Genomic DNA, 24,920 nt, shown 5'->3' with positions numbered 1-24,920 from the left:
ATTACAGTTTTACCATTGACAGGGTTTAATATTTATGGGATTGTTACCTAGCACGGTTCATTGAATTTCAGCTATACTAGTAGGTTGTTGTTAATTGCGTTACTAACAGTCCACTATCCATTTCAATTAATAGTCAATACCACCAAATCTGGATAACTCTGCTTGTGCTATGAGCTTATCTGCCGCCGCTCATTTGGCATTTAATACAGTGCTCTGTCTGGCATTGAGCTTATGCTTGTGCCACCGCTCATTTGGCATTTAATACAGTGCTCTGTCGATTTGGATTGGCATTGGAGCCACGTCAAGACTCCTCAATATCCTTCATCACATCAATGACGGAGGTTATGAGTCTTCAATCTAATGGTTGGGCATTATCCATAAGGCATTTCCATATTTCTTGTTGGGTTACGTGATTCATTTGCGCCCTTCTCCCTTGGCACCATGCTTTCCCTCTCCTCTTGCAAGCTGCTTGGCCTATAGGTTTGAGCACTATGCACCTGGCATGTCACAGAAGCGGCCGAGGTGGTTTCCTATCCATTGAATTCTCGAACTAGTCTAGTTACCAGGTAAGGGTTCCTCCTTGACTTCACCACTATGTTTAATTGTTTCAAGCTTGTTTAAGTTTACATCTGATACATTTCCCCTTTGCAGGTATGGAGGAAATGGAAACGCGGCCACAACTATTTCAAATGTGGCACAGCTTCCTTACATGTCTCGGGAGTTCGATGGATTCCGGGTAAGCTACTTGGCTTTCCTACCTGGGTTTTAGACCGAAGAGTGAAAGTTCCTCAGCTCATGTTTGCAGTTCTAGTTTCAGTCTTTCCAGAGGAGCCTTCTTTGGCTTCTGTTCCTGATTTAATATGGAATTTACCATGTCACGTTCTTGCAGTTCTTTTGTTACCTAGTGGGGGTCTTTTCTCTTGGTAAAGCTGAGAATATAGTTCAATCTTTGATTCTATCCAAGGATATTGAGGCTACAATCTTATTTTAAGGTTGTGCTATATATTGAACCAATTTTACTCAAGACAAATTCTAGTATGTAATTTATTTTAAGAACAGAGGACTTTTAAGTTTTTGTTTAAAGATGTCGACTCAATGGCAGATGTAATCATCTCAGATACATGTCTATGTATTCATTCTCTTTTTTTCTTTCAATGGCTAGTTAATACATGTGCTCCATTCGTTATATATTAACGGTAATACATGTGCTCCATTCTTTTTATGTTACAGTGCTATTATTACTTCAGTTTGACAGTTCAATTTTCATAGGAAATGTTTGTTCTGAGTGCTTATAAACTCTTTCCAATTAAATTAATGTTCCTAGTAGATTTATCAATACCTGTACAGTTTTACATGGAATTAATTTGTTCAGGGTGCATTTGTCCGCTATTTATATACTCGAAATAGAACTCTTGTAACTATTCTGATCCTTAAGTTCTTTTTATTTTTTCTTTAATCTTTTGTGGAGAAAATAGGATACCGGTTCCCTTCGCCATGGTCACGATTCTTGTGGTTACAAGAATCGGAGCGCGAGCATGAACACTATTATAAATGCTATTTAGGGTCTTAATTTCAGAGGGAGTGTTTTACAGGAAGACTCTACACAGTCTAGACTCCTAGTTTCATGGTCTCCGCATGAAGTATCGCTTCTCATTCCACTTTAGGGATAAGACCTGCACCATTTTTTTTGGTAGCTCGCTCCTTATCTCTGAATTGAGATTGCTGACGGCTACACATAGGTCTTTAATGCTCCTTCCATCTTGCTATGCTAACATACTACAGTAATCCTCTCGTATTAAATTTTCATGTTTCTTATTTCACACAGGATACCCTTAAATTAGGTTTATACATGCTCTTAAACTGCTCAAGATTCTTAACTTAGGTTTGTACATGTAACTTACACAGAATCCTTAGAGGTCATCTACAGGTTGATCATACCTCGCCACTAGTTGTCACCAATAAATGTCTACTTGCGCAGACTCTTTGTCATAGTTAGTGTCAAAAAGACAAAACCAATCGCTTCTGGTCAGTATGTTCTTCTCTACCATTTTGCTCGTAGTAATTAAAAAAATGTGCTATCTAGTTAACTCTAAAGTAATTCTATAGTAATGATTTCTCAAAAATAAAAGCGTTTGTTCCGTTTACAAACATAAACCTTTATAATCCTATTGACAATGAGATTTTAGATAATCTATAAATTTGAGAGTTGGCTCTTGCTACAACACTCACAATGAATCAAACACAATAGCTTTATGTTCAGTATGGTTGTCGAAAGGTATTGCTTGCCTGTATTCTTGAGCAGTAGATCCCAACATTCTTGGGCACCTTTACAACCTCTGCTTGTCATCCTCTCGTCCATGAGATTCGTCTTCTAGACCAAATCTCCTCCCAAGCCTGCTTGCAAGACTACAGTCTTGAGCAAGCTTTTGCACACAGTGCTAATGCTATCTGGTCATCACCAGAATTATCATTCTTTTCTCTTTTCACTCTGACTGCCTGTCTCTACAGCACGGTTTTCCCTCCGCCCAACCCTTTTTCCTTGGATTGTTTTCCATTAGGGGAGATAGTTAGGGCTTTGATACCAGCAACTGCCTCTTTCCAACTTCACTACATGACATGGAGTTGATAGTTGGTACTACGGGATACCTAATTCATTTTATGATTGGTAATACACAAAAATATAGCAGTACCAACTATCAACTCATTAAAAATATAGTAGTATTTTTAATTATATATACACACATTGGTAATATTTTTAATTATCTAGATAGGTGTATGTTGTTTTCTCTTCTATGTGTAGTGAGAAATATAATATAATGTAATTATATCATATTATAATAATATTATAAAAATTAGGTTATATTTGGATTCATCAAATTATTAACAATAGTTATATTTGAAATATAAAATTATGCTATTTGAAAGATTGTGAATTGTTTTATTCGTGCTTCATTAGAATAATTTTATGTTGTTGATGTATTTTTGTTTTAAATATTACATGTCACCTAGACATGAATCAATTATACATCATGTAATATGAATAATATTATATTTTTGTTATAATTTAAACTTTACTGGTTCTCTTTCTAGAAAGAGAGTCTAGATTACCCATTGGTGTGTGAATTTGTTTACATATCATTTCCCAACTTCATATTAAGTTGTGGAGGAATTACATGTTCCGTAGTACTCGAAAGTAAACATTTATTTTTATTTGAACTTTCAATTACTCTATCTTTATATAAATTTGATTTAAAAGTAAGCTTGAAATTAAACATTTTATTTATGGACCACAATAACTTCTTTAGTTATCACTATTTTTAATTTTTTTTTTTCTCAGCAAAGACTATTATCTATTAACTGAAAATAAAAATATTTTTACATATAAGCGAGACCTCAGAAGAGTCATGAGGCCTCTGTACACAGAAAGTTTGCCTCAGAATGTAAGGATTTTGAGCATAGTTGCTACAAAAGACTTCATTACAAAAAAACATTTTAGATAAAGACCAGAAGATGAGAGAGGTTGTGCACGAGAGCATAGAAGCGAGAAGCCATTGCAGGTTTTCCTATAAAGCATTGCTTCTGGCTTGAAACTGAGCAAAAACTTCAAGCTAACGGAGATAAACCATGTGTTTTGTTAGAGTTCCTGAAGACAGTCGTCTGCTTGACAGACAAAAAACAAAAAATACCAAAGGGCGCCGTGTGTGCTTAATCTTCCTTGCTTCCGCCAGAGGCCTTCTCATCTTTCGGACATTCACAAGCCACCCCCAGAACTTCATCACTAGCCTTATCGTCCTCAGGCATTAAAATTGGGCAGTTGGAGTCATTCATAGCTTCAACCCCTTCAGGAGTGAGAGTATCGACATTAGAAAAAGTGATTCTCGGGCTCTCAATGTTGCCTGTTTGATCCACCAAAGCTTTCTCCGGACTGTCCAAGTTCAGAGGCTGCCCGCTACTCTAAGAGGGCTCTGGTGCTATGCAAGCCAAAGGATGGATGGGATTTTCTTCCTCAGAGATAATTAAGGTGATGTGGGCAGAGACTAAAGTTCGAACGAGGTTACTTTGGAATTTAAAATGGGTGGTCTGAAAGGCGTTGTTAGGGAGAGGCCGACGAACAGAGCTAATGGGCTGTACAGTAGCCTGAGGTGGATGGGGACTAGCAAGGGAATTATCAGGGTTATCGAAGCTACTAGGAGAGAGCTGAGAGCCTTCACCGGGATTACCTCTGGGTCTTTTCCTGCCCCCTCATCGACCCATGATGAAATGCAGGAAAAAGGCAACAGAAACCACAGAACCAACAAGGAGCGTAGTAAACAAGCAAAATGCGTGAACCAGAGCAGGATGAGTGTTCTGCTTACCCCTGAGTCGTGTTTGAAACATGCAAGGCGTGCCTCTGAGGAGGAGAACTCTCTTGCTTCCAGGAGAGTTCGTAAACTAGAATTCAGAACCAGAGTAATTGGAACCCATCGTGGAAAGGAAGAGCTGGGTGATGAGGAATATAACCAGCCTCGCCATGCCTTGAACCGTGTAACCCATAAATGCGCAGACACCACCGTTGCCGTCATAACACTGAACCTTCATATTACCTGAGGTGAAGATCTGGGGAGCCTCGCCGCTCTGCTGCATGCAGTACGCGGTAATTACACTTGCCATCAAAGCCATTTATGACCACTCTAACACCCACATCCGGGGCACTATTTTTAAATTGTTAATCTAAGTATTATTTTTAAATATAATGATTCATGACTATATCTCCCTCATACTCCTTTTGCTAAGAGGTGCTCTACCACCACGAATGAGAATACATTTAAAACTGAATAAATAATACTTACAATAATAAACTAAAAAATGTGTATTAACAAAATAAATCCTCTTTTAGAATAGATGAAAAAATCAAAATTGCACCTTGATTTTACTTTTCAATATTATTTTAAAGCAAGGAAAAAAATAATTTACTTTTCAAAATTAAAGACATATGTAGTTCCTTCACTACATTGTAGGAGTCTACGTATACCACCTAAAAATAGTATAGTTGGTATTACTTGATACTTATTTCATTTTATGTTTGGTTAGATTAAAATAAAAATATAGTAATAGTGAAAGAGATTCTTGTAGTTAGCCGAAAATGAAATACTTGAATGTCCATATTAAATAACATAGTTTTATATCAACTTTATCTCAATAAAAATAACATGTTTCAAAAATATGTAGTTAACTAGTTTAAGTTAAATGGAGTTATGATGGATGTAGGTTGCTCACATATATAAATGTTTGTTTTAGAATATGGTTCATAATATGGTTTAATATTATAATATTATATAAATGATAATATACCAATCAAATTTATATTTTCATTAATAAAAAGGAAAACCAGTAAAAAATCACTTCAATTCAGACACAAACTCAAAAATAGAAAAACAAAAAATCACAAATGTAGATATTTAACAAAATGGCACAACGTGTTCAATATACAAAACAACATCTCATGCTTAGGCATGGAAGTATGACATATGGTGGCCTACATAGAAAATGATTCTAATACACAAATAACATTTCATACCCAAACATGATCATTGGGCATATGATTTTGTACTAACAAAATGGGTCCCTTGACCACTTCCACCTTCACCACTATCATTTGCATCCTGGAAGTCATCCTCTCTTCTATTAATAGAATAAGGAGATAATCTTTTCTTGTTTAAGGGCATGTTTTCTCTCTAAGGGGATTGTAAAAGGAATGAATTTTCTCATTAGTTTTCTTTTATAATAAATTACACATATATAAATCAATACTTATAACTAAAACCCATAAAACTCACTGAACATGACATAATAAATCACATGGGTTATTTCCCCTTTCGTGGCCCTAAGCTCTCTACTACACCACTCATCAATAGTTAGAGGCGATAGAGCATATAATTTAAACAAAATATGCTTAGAACCACATCAATTCATTATAAAGAAAATAAATCATAAGTGTTTGTTGGGAAAGATACTCAGAGGGGGGCGGGGGCGAATTAGTATTACAAAAGTCAGTTCAACCTTTTAGTTTCTTTTTCATATTTTTGTATGCTATTTTCATTAAGTAAACTAGTGTATGTACACAATTATGATGAAGGAAAACAATGTATATCGAGTTTACTAGCAAGTGTGTGTTGGGAAAAATACTCAGAGGGGGGGTGAATCAGTATTACAAAATTCAGTTAAATCTTTCAGTTTCTTTTTTAGATTTTTGTATGCTATTGTCATTAAGTAAACTAGTGTATGTACGTGACTATGATGAAGGAAAACAGTGTATATCCAATTAACTAACTTTTCCTATATTTCATCATCTACTCTAGTTTAATGAGTGTATGATTACTTCATTAGCCTTTAATTAGAAAGTAACCATGAGCACTAAGATCATAATAAACTATCACACATAAGAAACACATCAACGCATTAGGACAACACGATTTTTAAGTGGAAACCTAGTGTGGGAGTAAACCACTATTGTTGTCGTCCTTGACTTCATATTTTATTTTAAAGGGAAAAATATTAATAAAACAACTTACTTAAAATATATAGTTAAATACTTTAGGTTATATGGAGCTAAGATAGATGTAAGCTAGTCATTTGTTTTGGAAAATGGTTTATAATATAATGTAATATAATATTTTAATATTATATAATAATATAACATAAAACAAATTATACCAAACAAATTTATATTTTTATTTATGAAAAAGAACCAAAAATTATGTTAGAAAAAAGAAAAACTAGAATATTAAAATGAAAATCAATCAAACATTATAGTAATTAATTATATTTAAGTAAGAAATATATTATGTTTAGTTAAGAAATATATTTAGCTATCATGACTCCATTTCAAATACAATTAAGTTACCCAAAATTAAAAAAATAATAATTAATAAACAGTAAGTATAACATCATCGTTACTCGACTATAGCAGCATTACAGTTTTACCATTGACAGGGTTTAATATTTATGGGATTGTTACCTAGCACAGTTCATTGAATTTCAGCTATACCCGTAGGTTGTTGTTAATTGCGTTACTAACAGTCCACTATCCATTTCAATTAATAGTCAATACCACCAAATTTGGATAACTCTGCTTGTGCTCTGAGCTTATCTGCCACCGCTCATTTGGCATTTAATACAGTGCTCTGTCGATTTGGATTGGCATTGGAGCCACGTCAGGACTCCTCAATATCCTTCATCACATCAATGACGGAGGTTATGAGTCTTCAATCTAATGGTTGGGCGCTATCCCGAAGGCATTTCCATCTTTCTTGTTGGGTTACGTGATTCATTTGCGCCCTTCTCCCTTGGCACCATGCTCTGCCTCTCCTCTTGCAAGTTGCTTGGCCTATAGGTTTGAGCACTATGCACCTGGCATGTCACAGAAGCAGCCGAGGTGGTTTCCTATCCATTGAATTCTCGAACCAGTCTAGTTACCAAGTAAGGGTTGCTCCTTGACTTCACCACTATGTTTAATTGTTTCAAGCTTGTTTAAGTTTACATCTGATACATTTCCCCTTTGCAGGTATGGAGGAAATGGAAACGCGGCCACAACTATTTCAAATGTGGCACAACTTCCTTACATGTCTCGGGAGTTCGATGGATTCCGGGTAAGCTACTTGGCTTTCCTACCTGGGTTTTAGACCGAAGAGTGAAAGTTCCTCAGCTCATGTTTGCAGTTCTAGTTTAAGTCTTTCTAGAGGAGCCTTCTTTGGCTTCTGTTCCTGATTTAATATGGAATTTAGAATGTCACGTTCTTGCAGTTCTTTTGTTACCTAGTGGGGGTCTTTTCTCTTGGTAAAGCTGAGAATATAGTTCAATCTTTGATTCTATCCAAGGATATTGAGGCTACAATCTTATTTTAAGGTTGTGCTATAGATTGAACCAATTTTACTCAGGAAAAATTCTAGAATGTAATTTAATTTAAGAACAGAGGACTTTTAAGTTTTTGTTTAAAGATGTCGACTCAATGGCAGATGTAATCATCTCAGATACATGTCTATGTATTCATTCTCTTTTTTTCTTGCGATGGCTAGTTAATACATGTGCTCCATTCGTTATATATTAACAGTAATACATGTGCTCCATTCGTTTTATGTTACAGTGCTATTATTACTTCAGTTTGACAGTTCAATTTTCATAGGAAATGTTTGTTCTGAGTGCTTATAAACTCTTTCCAATTAAATTAATGTTCCTAGTAGATTTATCAATACCTGTAAAGTTTTACATGGAATTAATTTGTTCAGAGTGCATTTGTCCTCCATTTATATACTCGAAATAGAACTCTTGTAACTATTCTGATCCTTAAGTTCTTTTTAATTTTTCTTTAATCTTTTGTGGAGAAAATAGGATACCGGTTCCCTTCGCCATGGTCATGATTCTTGTGGTTACAAGAATCGGGGCGCGAGCGTGAACACTGTTATAAATGCTATTCAGGGTCTTAATTTCAGAGGGAGTGTTTTACAGGAAGACTCTACACAGTCTAGACTCCTAGTTTCATGGTCTCCGCATGAAGTATCGCTTCTCATTCCACTTTAGGGATAAGACCTGCACCATTTTTTTTGGTAGCTCGCTCCTTATCTCTGAATTGAGCTTGCTGACAGCTACACATAGGTCTTTAATGCTTCTTCCATCTTGCTATGCGAACATACTATAGTAATCCTCTCGTATTAAATTTTCATGTTTCTTAGTTCACAAAGGATACCCTTAAATTAGGTTTATACATGCTCTTAAATTGCTCAAGATTCTTAACTTAGGTTTGTACATGTAATTTACACAGAATCCTTAGAGGTCATCTACAGGTTGATCATACCTCGCCACTAGTTGTCACCAATAAATGTCTACTTGTGCAGACTCTTTGTCACAGTTAGTGTCAAATAGACAGAACCAATCGGTTCTGGTCAGTATGTTCTTCTCTACCATTTTGCTCATAGTAATTAAAAAAATGTGCTATCTAGTTAACTCTAAAGTAATTCTATAGTAATGATTTCTCAAAAATAAAAGTGTTTGTTCCGTTTCCAAACATAAACCTTTATAATCCTATTGACAATGAGATTTCAGATAATCTATAAATTTGAGAGTTGGCTCTTGCTACAACACTCACAATGAATCAAACACAATAGCTTTATGTTCAGTATGGTTGTCGAAAGGTATTGCTTGCCTGTATTCTTGAGCAGTAGATCCCAACATTCTTGGGCACCTTTACAACCTCTGCTTGTCATCCTCTCGTCCATGAGATTCGTCTTCGAGACCAAATCTCCTCCCAAGCCTGCTTGCAAGACTACAGTCTTGAGCAAGCTTTTGCACACAGTGCTAATGCTATCTAGTCATCACCAGAATTACCATTCTTTTCTCTTTTCACTCTGACTGCCTGTCTCTACAGCACGGTTTTCCCTCCGCCCACCCCTTTTTCCTTGGATTGTTTTCCATTAGGGGAGATAGTTAGGGCTTTGATACCAGCAACTCCCTCTTTCCAACTTCACTACATGACATGGAGTTGATAGTTGGTACTACGAGATACCTAATTCATTTTATGATTGGTAATACACAAAAATATAGCAGTACAAACTATCAACTCGTTAAAAATATAGTAGTATTTTTAATTATATATACACACATTGGTAATATTTTTAATTATCTAGATAGGTGTATGTTATTTTCTCTTCTATGTGTAGTGAGAAATATAATATAATGTAATTATATCATATTATAATAATATTATAAAAATTAGAGTTATATTTGGATTCATTAAATTATTAACAATAGTTATATTTGAAATATAAAATTATGCTATTTGAAAGATTGTGAATTGTTTTATTCATGCTTCATTAGAATAATTTTATGTCGTTGATGTATTTTTGTTTTAAATATTACATGTCACCTAGACATGAATCAATTATACATCATGTAATATGAATAATATTATATTTTTGTTATAATTTAAACTTTAGTGGTTCTCTTTGTAGAAAGAGAGTCTAGATTACCCATTGGTGTGTGAATTTGTTTACATATCATTTCCCAACTTCATATTAAGTTGTGGAGGAATTACATGTTCCGTAGTACTCGAAAGTAAACATTTATTTTTATTTGAACTTTCAATTACTCTATCTTTATATAAATTTGATTTAAAAGTAAGCTTGAAATTAAACATTTTATTTATGGACCACAATAACTTCTTTAGTTATCACTATTTTTATTTTTTTTCTCGGCAAAGACTATTATCTATTAACTGAAAATAAAAATATTTTTACATATAAGCGAGACCTCAGAAGAGTCATGAGGCCTCTGTACACAGAAAGTTCGCCTCAGAATGTAAGGATTCTGAGCATAGTTGCTACAAAAGACTTCATTACAAAAATACATTTTAGATAAAGACCAGAAGATGAGAGAGGTTGTGCACGAGAGCATAGAAGCGAGAAGCCATTGCAGGTTTGCCTGTAAAGCATTGCTTCTGGCTTGAAACTGAGCAAAAACTTCAAGCTGACGAAGATAAACCATGTGTTTTATCAAAGTGCCTGAAGACAGTCGTCTGCTTGACAGACAAAAAACAAAAAATACCGAACGGCGCCGCGTGTGCTTAATCTTCCTTGCTTCCGCCAGAGGTCTTCTCATCTGCCGGACGTTCACAAGCCACCCCCAGAACTTCATCACCAGCCTTATCGTCCTCAGGGATTAAAATTGGGCGGTTGGAGTCATTCATAGCTTCAACCCCTTCAGCAGTGAGAGTATCGACATTGGGCAGAGTGATTCTCGGGCTCTCAATGTTGCCTGTTTGATCCACCAAAGCTTTCTCCGGACTGTCCAAGGTCAGAGGCTGCCCGCTGCTCTGAGAGGGCTCCGGTGCTATGCAAGCCAAAGGATGGATGGGATTTTCTTCCTCAGAGATAATTAAGGTGATGTGGGCAGAGACCAGAGGTCGGACGAGGTTACTTTGGAATTTAAAATGGGTGGTCTGAAAGGCGTTGTTAGGGAGAGGCCGACGAACAGAGCTAGTGGGCTGTACAGTAGCCTGAGGTGGATGGGGACTAGCAGGGGAATTATCAGGGTTATCGGAGCTGCTAGGAGAGAGCCGAGAGCCTTCACCAGGATTACCTCTGGGTCTTTTCCTGCCCCCTCGTCGACCCATGATGAAATGCAGGAAAAAGGCAACAGAAACCACAGAACCAACAAAGAGCGTAGTAAACAAGCAAAATGCGTGAACCAGAGCAGGATAAGTGTTCTGCTTACCCCTGAGTCGCGTTTGAAACATGCAAGGTGTGCCTCTGAGGAGGAGAACTCTCTTGCTTCCAGGAGAGTTCGGAAACTAGAATTCAGAACCAGAGTAATTGGAACCCATCATGGAAAGGAAGAGCTGGGTGATGAGGAATATAACCATCCTCGCCATGCCTTCAACCGTGTAACCCATAAATGCGCAGACACCACCGTTGCCGTCATAACACTGAACCTTCATATTACTTGAGGTGAAGATCTGGGGAGCCTCGCCGCTCTGCTGCATGCAGTATGTGGTAATTACACTTGCCATCAAAGCCATTTATGACCACTCTAACACCCACATCCGGGGCACTATTTTTAAATTGTTAATCTAAGTATTATTTTTAAATATAATGATTCATGACTATATCTCCCTCATACTCCTTTTGCTAAGAGGTGCTCTACCACCACGAATGAGAATACATTTAAAACTGAATAAATAATACTTACAACAATAAACTAAAGAATGTGTATTAACAAAATAAATCCTTTTTTAGAATAGATGAAAAAATTAAAATTTCACCTTAATTTTACTTTTCAATATTATTTTAAAGCAAGGAAAAAAATAATTTACTTTTCAAAATTAAAGACATATGTAGTTCCTTCACTACATTGTAGGAGTCTACGTATACCACCTAAAAATAGTATAGTTGGTATTACTTGATACTTATTTCATTTTATGTTTGGTTAGATTAAAATAAAAATATAGTAATAGTGAAAGAGATTCTTGTAGTTAGCCGAAAATGAAATACTTGAATGTCCATATTAAATAACATAGTTTTATATCAACTTTATCTCAATAAAAATAACATGTTTCAAAAATATGTAGTTAACTAGTTTAAGTTAAATGGAGTTATGATGGATGTAGGTTGCTCACATATATAAATGTTTGTTTTAGAATATGGTTTATAATATGGTTTAATATTATAATATTATATAAATGATAATATACCAATCAAATTTATATTTTCATTAATAAAAAGGAAAACCAGTAAAAAATCACTTCAATTTAGACACAAACTCAAAAATAGAAAAACAAAAAATCACAAATGTAGATATTTATCAAAATGCACAACGTGTTCAATATACAAAACAACATCTCATGCTTAAGCATGGAAGTATGACATATGGTGGCCTACATAGAAAATGATTCTAATACAAAAATAACATTTCATACCCAAACATGATCATTGGGCATATGATTTTGTACTAACAAAATAAGTCCCTTGACCACTTCCACCTTCACCACTATCATTTGCATCCTGGAAGTCATCCTCTCTTCTATTAATAGAATAAGGAGATAATCTTTTCTTGTTTAAGGGCATGTTTTCTCTTTGAGGGGATTGTAAAAGGAACGAATTTTCTCATTAGTTTTCTTTTATAATAAATTACACATATATAAATCAATACTTATAACTAAAACCCATAAAACTCACTGAACATGACATAATAAATCACATGGGTTATTTCCCCTTTCGTGGCCCTAAGCTCTCTACTAAACCACTCATCAATAGTTAGAGGTGATAGAGCATATAATTTAAACAAAATATGCTTAGAACCACATCAATTCATTATAAAGAAAATAAATCATAAGTGTTTGTTGGGAAAGATACTCAGAGGGGGGCGGGGGCAAATTAGTATTACAAAAGTCAGTTAAACCTTTCAGTTTCTTTTTCATATTTTTGTATGCTATTTTCATTAAGTAAACTAGTGTATGTACACAATTATGATGAATGAAAACAATGTATATCGAGTTTACTAGCAAGTGTGTGTTGGGAAAAATACTCAGAGGGGGGGTGAATCAGTATTACAAAACTCAGTTAAATCTTTCAGTTTCTTTTTTAGATTTTCGTATGCTATTGTCATTAAGTAAACTAGTGTATGTATGTGACTATAATGAAGGAAAACAGTGTATATCCAATTAACTAACTTTTCCTATATTTCATCATCTACTCTAGTTTAATGAGTGTATGATTACTTCATTAGCCTTTAATTAGAAAGTAACCATGAGCACTAAGATCATAATAAACTATCACACATAAGCAACACATCAACGCATTAGGACAACACGATTTTTAAGTGGAAACCTAGTGTGGGAGTAAACCACTATTGTTGTCGTCCTTGTCTTCATATTTTATTTTAAAGGGAAAAATATTAATAAAACAACTTACTTAAAATATATAGTTAAATACTTTAGGTTATATGGAGCTAAGATAGATGTAAGCTAGTCATTTGTTTTGGAAAATGGTTTATAATATAATGTAATATAATATTTTAATATTATATAATAATATAACATAAAACAAATTATACCAAACAAATTTATATTTTTATTTATGAAAAAAGAACCAAAAATTATGTTAGAAATAAAAAAAACTAGAATATTAAAATGAAAATCAATCAAACATTATAATAATTAATTATATTTAAGTAAGAAATATATTATGTTTAGGTAAGAAATATATTTAGCTGTCATGACTCCATTTCAAATACAATTAAGTTACCCAAAATTAAAAAAAAAATAATTAATAAACAGTAAGTATAACATCATCGTTACTCGACTATAGCAGCATTACAGTTTTACCATTGACAGGGTTTAATATTTATGGGATTGTTACCTAGCACAGTTCATTGAATTTCAGCTATACCAGTAGGTTGTCGTTAATTGCGTTACTAGCAGTCCACTATCCATTTCAATTAATAGTCAATACCACCAAATCTGGATAACTCTGCTTGTGCTCTGAGCTTATCTGCCACCGCTCATTTGGCATTTAATACAGTGCTCTGTCGATTTGGATTGGCATTGGAGCCACGTCAGGACTCCTCAATATCCTTCATCACATCAATGACGGAGGTTATGAGTCTTCAATCTAATGGTTGGGCGTTATCCCGAAGGAATTTCCATCTTTCTTGTTGGGTTACGTGATTCATTTGCGCCCTTCTCCCTTGGCACCATGCTCTGCCTCTCCTCTTGCAAGCTGCTTGGCCTATAGGTTTGAGCACTATGCACCTGGCATGTCACAGAAGCGGCCGAGGTGGTTTCCTATCCATTGAATTCTTGAACCAGTCTAGTTACCAGGTAAGGGTTGCTCCTTGACTTCACCACTATGTTTAATTGTTTCAAGCTTGTTTAAGTTTACATCTGATACATTTCCCCTTTGCAGGTATGGAGGAAATGGAAACGCGGCCACAACTATTTCAAATGTGGCACAACTTCCTTACATGTCTCGGGAGTTCGAGGAACTCCGGGTAAGCTACTTGGCTTTCCTACCTAGGTTTTAGACCGAAGAGTGAAAGTTCCTCAGCTCATGTTTGTAGTTCTAGTTTCAGTCTTTCCAGAGGAGCCTTCTTTGTCTTCTGTTCCTGATTTAATATGGAATTTACCATGTCACGTTCTTGCAGTTCTTTTGTTACCTTGTGGGGGTGTTTTCTCTTGGTAAAGCTGAGAATATAGTTCAATCTTTGATTCTATCCAAGGATATTGAGGATACAATCTTATTTTAAGGTTGTGCTATAGATTGAACCAATTTTACTCAGGACAAATTCTTGTATGTAATTTATTTTAAGAACAGAGGACTTTTAAGTTTTTGTTTAAAGATGTCGACTCAATGGTAGATGTAATCATCTCAGATAATGTCTATGTATTCATTCTCTTTTTTTCTTTCAATGGATAGTTAATACATGTGCTCCATTCGTTATATATTAACAGTAATACATGTGCTACATTCGTTTTATGTTACAGTGCTATTATTACTTCAGTTTGACAGTTCAATTTTCATAGGAAATGTTTGTTCTGAGTGCTTATAAACTCTTTCCAATTAAATTAATGTTCCTAGTAGATTTATCAATACCTGTACAGTTTTACATGGAATTAATTTGTTCAAAGTGCATTTGTCCGCCATTTATATACTCGAAATAGAACTCTTGTAACTATTCTGATCCTTAAGTTCTTTTTAATTTTTCTTTAATCTTTTGTGGAGAAAATAGGATACCGGTTCCCTTCGCCATGGTCATGATTCTTGTGGTTACAAGAATCGGGGCGCGAGTGTGAACACTGTTATAAATGCTATTTAGGGTCTTAATTTCAGAGGGAGTGTTTTACAGGAAGACTCTACACAGTCTAGACTCCTAGCTTCATGGTCTCCGCATGAAGTATCGCTTCTCATTCCACTTTAGGGATAAGACCTGCACCATTTTTTTTGGTAGCTCGCTCCTTATCTCTGAATTGAGCTTACTGACGGCTACACATAGGTCTTTAATGCTTCTTCCATCTTGCTATGCTAACATACTACAGTAATCCTCTCGTATTAAATTTTCATGTTTCTTAGTTCACATAGGATACCCTTAAATTAGGTTTATACATGCTCTTAAATTGCTAAAGATTCTTAACTTAGGTTTGTACATGTAATTTACATAGAATCCTTAGAGGTCATCTACAGGTTGATCATACCTCGCCACTAGTTGTCACCAATAAATGTCTACTTGCACAGACTCTTTGTCACAATTAGTGTCAAATAGACAGAACCAATCGGTTCTGGTTAGTATGTTCTTCTCTACCATTTTGCTCGTAGTAATTAAAAAAATGTGCTATCTAGTTAACTCTAAAGTAATTCTATAGTAATGATTTCTCAAAAATAAAAGCGTTTGTTCCGTTTACAAACATAAACCTTTATAATCCTATTGACAATGAGATTTCAGATAATCTATAAATTTGAGAGTTGGCTCTTGCTACAACACTCACAATGAATCAAACACAATAGCTTTATGTTCAGTATGGTTGTCGAAAGGTATTTCTTGCCTGTATTCTTGAGCAGTAGATCCCAACATTCTTGGGCACCTTTACAACCTCTGCTTGTCATCCTCTCGTCCATGAGATTCGTCTTCAAGACCAAATCTCCTCCCAAGCCTGCTTGCAAGACTACAGTCTTGAGCAAGCTTTTGCACACAGTGCTAATGGTATCTGGTCATCACCAGAATTATCATTCTTTTCTCTTTTCACTCTGACTACCTGTCTCTACAGCACGGTTTTCCATTAGGGGAGACAGTTAGGGCTTTGATACCGGCAACTGCCTCTTTCCAACTTCTTTATGAGAAGTTACAAATTTTTTATTACTCAATCATTTTCTAACTTCAGAAATTAACAGTATTATTAAGCCAAACAGAAAAATAACAACATTATCTAGTTTTTTTTCTTACAGTGGTAAATAAAATATTTACATCTTTTCTGGAGCCATTACATCTTCCCCCCTGAAAGAAAACATCATCCCAATATTTTCCAGCCTCAAACAACTTTGGATAAGCTTCTTTCATGAGTTGTTCATCCTCCAAGGTGCCCTCATCCGGCCCAAAGTGTTGCCATTGCACTTTAACCTGGATGATGGCTCGTTTTTGCAGCATCACTTCTCTCCATTTGAGAATACTTTGTGGCTTGACCAAGAATTCTCCTTCCAGTTTGACCTGAAACAACAGAATTAAAGTCATTTTTTCCTTTTACATTGCAATTTAACCGACCTACTTAAGATTCTTGTTTACTTGTACATCTTGCCAACTAACTATGTGCTTAGGATCATAAACGTATTTTTCAATACTGATACATGGAAGACATTATGGACCCGAATATGGCTTGGTAAGGTGAGCTTGTATGCTACTAGCCCAACCCTTGCTAAGATTTGGAATGGTCCACAAAACCGAGGTGCTAGCTTGGTGCACCCACTCCATTGTAACATACTCCTCCTTACTTGAATCCTCACATACACATGATCCCCTACTTGATATTCTTTAAAATTTCTCTTCTTATCGGCAAAACACTTTTGCCTATCTTGGGTTACCTTCAAGTTGGATCATACATTTTTGACCAGCTCCTCCATCTCTTTTAACATTTCGGGCCCCAACATTAACTTGTCCTCTAGTCGCCCCCAGCTAGAGGGTGTGCGACATTTTTGTCCGTACAAAACCTCAAATGGGCTCATCTGCAAGGAAGTATGATAACCGTTGTTATATGAAAATTTGACCAAGTGCATATAGTCCTCCCACTTAGAGGCATTACATATTTCCTCAACATATCCTCAACTACTTGATCCATCCGCTCGGTTTGTCCATCTGTTTGGGGATGATCGGCAATACTAAAATTTAATTGAGTCCCTAACCCTTCAAATAGAGTTTTCCAAAAGGCTAAGGTAAATTTCACATCATGGTCAGATATTATAGTTTTTGGTAGCCCATGCAACCTAAAAATATTTTGCATAAAAATTTGGGCAATCTGCACTACTTTGTAGGTAGATTGTACTGGAATAAAATGGGTTGATTTGCTTAATTTGTCCGCCACCACCATGATGGAATTGTTGTTTCTTTTTTACTTGGGTAAACCTGTTATGAAATCCATAGAGATGGTTTCCCATTTCCACTCCGGAATTGGTAGTGGATGCAGTAACTGAGTCGGATGCTGATGTTCTGCTTTAACTTGTTGACATTCCAAGCAACATGACAAATATTCTGTTACATCTTTCTTCATGCCTGGCCAATAATACTCTCTCTGGAGTGAGTTAATTAAATTTTTATACCCCAGGTGTCCAGCATAAGGACTTCTGTGAAATTCATTTAAAATTAAGCTTCTAATTCCATTTTGGTTGGGCACATACAACCTTTTCTTATAGTTCAGCATGCCAGCAGCATCCATAGCATATCCTTGCTGATTTTCTTTTGTTGGCTGGATTCTAAACTTGATGTCCTATTTGCTGATATTTTGAATCTTGTTCTTCTACCTTTTTAATCATTTCATCGAAGGTAGTTCGCCCTTCACTGCAAGAAATTTCATAAAAGCAATGTACCTTCCAACTCAATGCATCCACTACCTGGTTCTCTTTCCCTTTCAAATGCTTAATCTCGAAGTCAAAGCCACTTAGGAAATCCACCCACCACACCTGCCTAGCATTTAGGGTAGGCTGACTGAAATAACTAGTCAAGCTGTGATGATCCGTCATCAATAGAAACCTTTTCCCCGTCAGGTAGTGGTTCCACATCTTTAAGGCATGTATAACAGCTACTAACTCTAGGTCGTAAGAGGAATATTTCTGCTCATTTTCCTTTAACTTCCTGGACTCATAGGTGATTGCCTTACCTTCTTGCATCAGCATGCCTCTTACCCCTTCCTTACTCGCATCTGTGCACACCACGCAGTCCTTCCCTAGATCTGCTATGCTTAATATAGGCCACTCTAGAGAATCCTTCCACAAACTATCGGTAATAACCTACTAATCCCATAAAAGATCTTATATCCGCTACGTCCTTCGATACAGGCCATTCCATTATGGTCTTTATCTTCTCGAGGTCCACCGCAATTCCGTCCTTAGTGGTAATATGTCCTAAGTACTGAATTTGTTCCTTAAAGAAGTCACACTTTTTGTACTTGGTGTATAATTGATGTTTTTGGAAGGTTTACATCACCGGTCTGAGATGCTCCTTGTGCTCCTCAACATTTCGAGATTAAATCAGTATACTGTCAATAAACATTAGTACAAATTTATCTAAATAATGATGAAATATGTTATTCATTAAACACATAAAGGTCATAGGAGAATTGGTTAACCCAAAGAGTAATACCACAAACTCATAATGTCCATAGTGGGTCCTAAAAGTAGTTTTGGCTATATCCTCCTCTCTAAATCTGATCTGGTGATATCCCGATCGTAAGTCAATTTTTGAAAATACAGTTGCCCCTTTTACTTGGTCAAATATTTCGTCAATCCGGGGCAATGGGCACTTGTCATTAATTGTTAACTTATTCATTTGATAGTAGCCCATGCACATTTGAAGGGTTCCATCCTTCTTTTTGACAAACAACACGAGGGCTCCCCAAGGTGACACACTAGGGCGGATGTAATTTTTATCCAATAATTCATGCAATTGCATTTTCAGTTTTGTGAGCTCTGGTGTGCTCATACGATAAGGGGATCATGACACCGGAAATTCTCCCAGCACCAATTCAGTAGTAAAATCTATGTCTCTTTTGGGTATCAGTCCTAGTATCTCTTCCGGGAATACATCTACAAATTCTTGAACAACTGGAATACTATCCAAGGTGGTTGTCTTGTCCTTTGAGTTGGCATACCCAACCTGAATAGCATAAACCTGACACCCTTTCCTGATACACTTTTCCAGTTGAGAGGCGATTATCGGTCGAACCTGCATGGGCCTCAGGATGCCTTGCATCTCCTGCCCTTCTCCCAGCTCATTCTTGTAGTAGATAGTTTTTGTTTTACAGTTTATAATGGACCAACATTTTTTCCAACCAATCCATGCCTATTAGCACATCATATGATCCAAGAGGAAGTATGTTTAGATCTGCCATCAAAGGCTGGCTTGCTATTTCCAGAGGGTAGTTATTTACCTTGGCCAATACCCGTCTGCTTGCCCCTATTGCTAGCTATACTAGCCAAGGTTTTTCAAACTTGACAAGCTGTAATTTACATTGTTCCACAACCTTAGGACTAACATAACTTAATGTAGCTCCAGGATCAATTAAAACAGATACAGTATGCTTAAAAATCTTACCTTCAAACTCCACCATAGTTGGTTGGTACTCTGCCTGATGGTATTTGAGAGAAGCATTAATTTTTGGAATTTTCTGGGCTACATTGCCTACTATTGATGCCTCGTGAATTTGTGAAACTTGTTCAGTGACTTTACGATGAAGACAATTTTTGACATAATGTGACCCCTCGCATCCCCAGCATTCTACCGGGTGTCTTATTGTTCCCTCATTGTCAAGTCTTCCAGTTTTCTTGTTGATTCTTGATTCAAATGGTGGATTAATTCTAAGCTGGTTTTTATGCAGATTTCTATTGTTTGGAGCTTTGGAAAATCCCTTGCCAGCGCTACCCTGATTTCCTTTATTGCCAAAAGCAGTCTTATTACCCTTCTTTTCGTCTCACTTCCTGCCCAAAATTTCACCCTTCTGTTTGCTTTACTGGTAACATATCATAGCCTTTCGTACAACCTCATCCATCATTTTTGGGTTATCGAACTCAATTCTCTCCCTCGTTGCCACGGGTAAGCTGCTGATGAAACGTTGTACTTTAGCCTTTTCCTCACGTATGTATGGTACATATCAGAGAAATGAGGTAAATTGGGTGTTAAACTCATCCATGGTTTACTGTCTGAGCCGCAGGTCATGAAATTGTATCACTTTCTCATCGTAAAATCGTTCTGTCGAATACCTTTCCTTGAAGTATTTTTGGAACTTCTCCCAAGTAATACTTTGCTCACTCACCCCTTGTACAATCTTAACCTCCTCACACCACAATGTGGCCTTCCCTTGTAGTTGGAAGATAGTCAACCGGGCCTTTAGATTGTGATCGTACTCATATAATTGGAAGTATTTATTCATGTTAATAAGCCAGGCTTCAGCTGCTTCTTCCAATTATCCATTGTAGTGTGGGGGTTTCATTTTCCGAAACTCCCCTTGCAATTCTACTCGTTATCCTTTTGATGATGGGTGCTCAGAGGCATTATTTGACTTCTCCTCTCCATTCTCTTCCCCACCTACTATTCCTTCATGCTCTGTGTGATAATCCTGTTCTTTAGACATCCGTTCCTGTTCATGACTGGGTATTGTCTCGCATTGATTTTGCTTGTAAGATAGGCTCTTCATAAGTTCTTCATGTTCCAAGGTTAGCCTTGCATTTTCATCCCATAAGCAAGCCATCTCCCCTTTTCATTACTGAACTGTTTCGAGTATTGCAAGATTTGTGCTACGAGCCTCATCTCCTAACTGTAGCCATATTTCAGGGTTATTTTCAAGGAATGTTGCAGGCCCTAGGCCAGCCATATTCCTGTGTGCCGCATTATCCGTTCTTCTTATAAATTGTTTTTTTCTTGTTCCTCTATACTTAACAAATTAATAGATCAACAATGGTTAGAATTCCAAAGGAAAATAGTAACTAATGTACAATTCATTTGCCAAAGGTCATAATTTTGTAACCTTGGCTCTGATACCACATGTCATGACTCCATTTCAAATACAATTAAATTACCCAAAATTAAAAAAGGAATTAACACACATTAAGTATAATGTCGTCGTTACCCAACTATAGCAACATTATAGTTTTACCTTTGTCAGGGTTTAATATTTATGGGATTGTTACCTAGCATGGTTCATTGAATTTCAGCTGTACCACTAGGTTGTCGTTAATTGTGTTACTAACAGTCCACTATCCATTTCAATTAATAGTCAATCACACCAAATCTGGATAACTTCACTCACTCTCTGAGCTTGTCTACCACTTGTCATTTGGCATTTAATACTCTGCTCAGTCGATTTGGATTGGCATTGCAACCACGTCAGGACTCCTCGGGATCCTTCATCACATCAACGATGGAGGTTATGAGTCTTCAATCTAACGGTTGGGTGCTATCCAGAAGGATTTTTTGTCTTTCTTGTTAGGTTATGCGATTCATTTTCACCCTTCTCCCTTGGCACCATGTTGTGCCTCTCCTCTCGCGGGTTGCTTCACCTATAGGTTTGAGCACTATGCACCTGGCATGTCATAGAAGTGGCCAAGGGGGTTTCCTATCCATTGAATTCATGAACCAATCTAGTTACCAGGTAAGGGTTCCTCCTTGACTTCACCACTATGTTTAATTCTTTCAAGCTTGTTTAATTTTACTTCTGATATGTTTCCCCTTTACACGTATGGAGGAAATGGAAACGCGGGTCATAGGTATTTCAAAGGTGGCACAACTTCCTTACCTATCTTGGGAGTTCGATGGATTCCAGGTAAGCTACTTGGCTTTCCTGCTTAGGTTTTAGATTGAGAAGTGAAAGTTCATCGGCTCAAGTTTGCAGTTCTAGTTTCAGTCTTTCCAGAGGAGCCTTCTCTGGCTTTTGTTCCTGATTTAATATGGAATTTACCATTTCAGGTTCTCGTAGTTCTTTTTTTACCTGGTGGGGTCTCCTCTCTTGGTAAAGCTGAGAATATAGTTCAATATTCAAGTCTATACAGGGATATTGAGGCTACGGCATTACTTTAAGGTTGTGATGTAGATTGAACCAAATTTACTCAGGACAAAGTCTAGTATGTAATGTATTTTAAGAATAGAGGACTTTTAAGTTTTTTTTTTAAAGATGTTGACACAATGGCGGATGTAATCATCTCAGATACATGTCTATGTATTCATTCTTTTTTGTTTTTCAATGGCTAGTTAATAAATGTGCTCCATTTGTTATATATTAATAGTAATACGTGTGCTCCATTCGTTTTATGTCACAGTGCTATTATTACTTCAGTTCAACAATTCAATTTTCAAAGGAAATGTTTGTTCTGAGTGCTTATAAACTCTTTCTGGTTAAATTAATGCTCCTTCTAGATTTCTCAATACCTGTACAGTTTTACATGGAATTAATTTGTTTAGAGTGAATTTGTCCGCCATTTATATACTTGAAATAGAACTGTTGTAACTATTCTGAGTCTTAAGTTCTTTTTTGCTTTTCTTTAATCTTTTGTGCAGAAAATAGGATATTGGTTCCCTCTGCCATGTTCATGATTGTTGTGGTTACAAGAATCGAGGCGCAAGCATGAACACTGTTATAAATGCTATTTAGGGTCTCGTTTTCAGAGGGAGGGTTTTGCATGAAGACTCTACAAGGTCTAGACTCCTAGTTTCATGGTCTCCGCTTGAAGCATCGCTTCTCATTCGGCTTTAGGGATAAGCCCTGCACCATTTTTTTTTGGTAGCTCACTCCTTATCTTTGAATTGAGCTTACTAACAACTACATATAGGTCTTTAATGATTCTTCCATCTTGCTATGCTAGCATACTACAATAATCCTCGGGTATTCAATTTTCATGTTTCTTAGTTCACTCAGGATAGCCTTAAGTTAGGTTTATACATGCTCTTAAATTTCTTAGCGTTCTTAACTTAGGTTTGTACATGTAATTTACATAGAATCCTTAGAGGTCATATACAGGTTGAACATACCTCGCCACTGGATCTCACCAATAAATGTATGCTTGCGAAGACTCTTTGTCACAGTTAGTGTCAGATAGACAGAACCAATCGGTTCTGGTCAATATGTTCTTCTCTACCATTTTACTCACAGTAATTAAATCAAATGTGCTATCTAGTTACCTCTAATGTACTCCTATAGTAATGATTTTAGGAAATAAAAGCCTTCATTCCATTTACAAACATAAACCCTTATAATCCCACTGACAATGACATTTTAGATAATCTATAAATTTGAGAGTTGGCTCTTGCTACAACACTCACAATAAATCAACACACAATATCTTTCTGTTCAGTATGGTTGTTGAAAGGTACTGCTTAACTGTATTCCTGAGCAGTAGATACCGACGTTCTCAGGCCCCTTTACAACCTCTTGTTGGGTGTGGAGCCTGATTATCTTCTATATTCAAAGGTTTCAGTTGGATGTATACCCCAGGAAGATTGTACAACCCTCCACGTAGGGGGGTGCGGGGGGGACTAAGCTGAAAATAGATGTAAAATTTCCTTGTAAAAGTCTAGTAATTTCTAGTCAATATGGGTTGTTCGTTAGGTGGATGATTTGAAAATAGAAGTTATGTTTAATTTAGAGGATTTTCCCCTAGAAGGCAACCCCTCACTATATATGAGGGAATTGTATTGCATGTATTTTGTATCTGTATTCTGAGTGAGGAAGAGAGAGGAGATTGAGAGCGAACAGGGTGTTATAGTGGATTTGTTGCGGGTTGTATCTCTTCAGTATGCTAGATAATATAATAAAAGAAGGATTGGTTATTTGTTCATGGACGTAGCCCAAACTAGGTGAACCACGTATATCTGTGTCTCTCTTGTTTTATGAATTTTCTATGTTTATATTTCTACAATATTTTATGTGTTCCATTGCTCTGTAATATAGAATTTTCTAACAATTGGTATCAGAGCCGAAGGTCTATTTGGCTGATAAACTTGCAAGAGAGAAGGGTTCCTGGTTCGAGTGGGAGCAATGGCGGAAGATGGTAGGTTTAGGTTTGAAAAATTCAACGGCCAAAACTGCCAACTGTTAACACCCAGGTTGTTCCCTTTGACCCCCAAGGGAATACGGCCGGGGTAGCCACGAACCAATCTTTGGATTGCAACTTCTAGCCCAACTGTAATCAGAGAGGGCTCTCTCTTTAAGGTTTGTCTCTGTTCTGTGGAGATTTTAGGCTAGTTATGGAGTGAGGGTTTTGGTTTATGTTTTGGTTGAGGGATGTCTTCCGGTAAGAAGTTTAAATCTACAGATGGTGTTAGTCCATTGGGCAATGGAGTCTGTAGCTACAGTTTCTTTCAAATCTTGAGTTGAGTAGCTGAAATTACAGGGCCATTTAAATATCTTATGGAACAAATCTGAAATTGTGATTGTGATGTGTGTTCAGCCAGTGAAAGGCAATTAAGAATCTTTCATCAAGCTGGGTGTGAGAAAGAGATATGTTGCACAGGAGCAACCTTGAATTCCTGAAACAACAATCACTGTGAAAGCATAGTGTGAAGGTGCAGCAATTAAGAATTACACCTTTATTACTATAATATGAAGAAAAAACATTAGATTGAGTCCAGGGTAATCTGTGATTAAATCCTAGAACTATTCTTTTTCCTTGCCATTAACTGTGAATTACAGAACATGAAAGAGGTGT

At 36.4% G+C, this 24,920-nt stretch overlaps 1 long non-coding RNA gene across 1 annotated transcript; it reads left to right on the top strand.

Annotated features, from left to right (window-relative positions):
• The first annotated feature begins 349 nt into the window (after positions 1–349).
• Positions 350–1,056, top strand: LOC149181941 (uncharacterized). Its single transcript, XR_016257578.1, has 2 exons — positions 350–566; positions 652–1,056. It is a non-coding gene; the product is annotated as an uncharacterized LOC149181941 (long non-coding RNA).
• Positions 1,057–24,920: the final 23,864 nt, after the last annotated feature.

The sequence above is a fragment of the Pinus tabuliformis genome, chromosome 3_2 (assembly GCF_031772625.1).
Source record: "Pinus tabuliformis cultivar Carrire ecotype Pingquan chromosome 3_2, CPIR1, whole genome shotgun sequence".
NCBI classification, from domain to species: Eukaryota; Viridiplantae; Streptophyta; class Pinopsida; order Pinales; family Pinaceae; genus Pinus; species Pinus tabuliformis.
The sequence above is the reverse complement of the archived record's forward strand: the minus strand, read 5'-3'. Positions and strand labels throughout refer to the sequence as shown.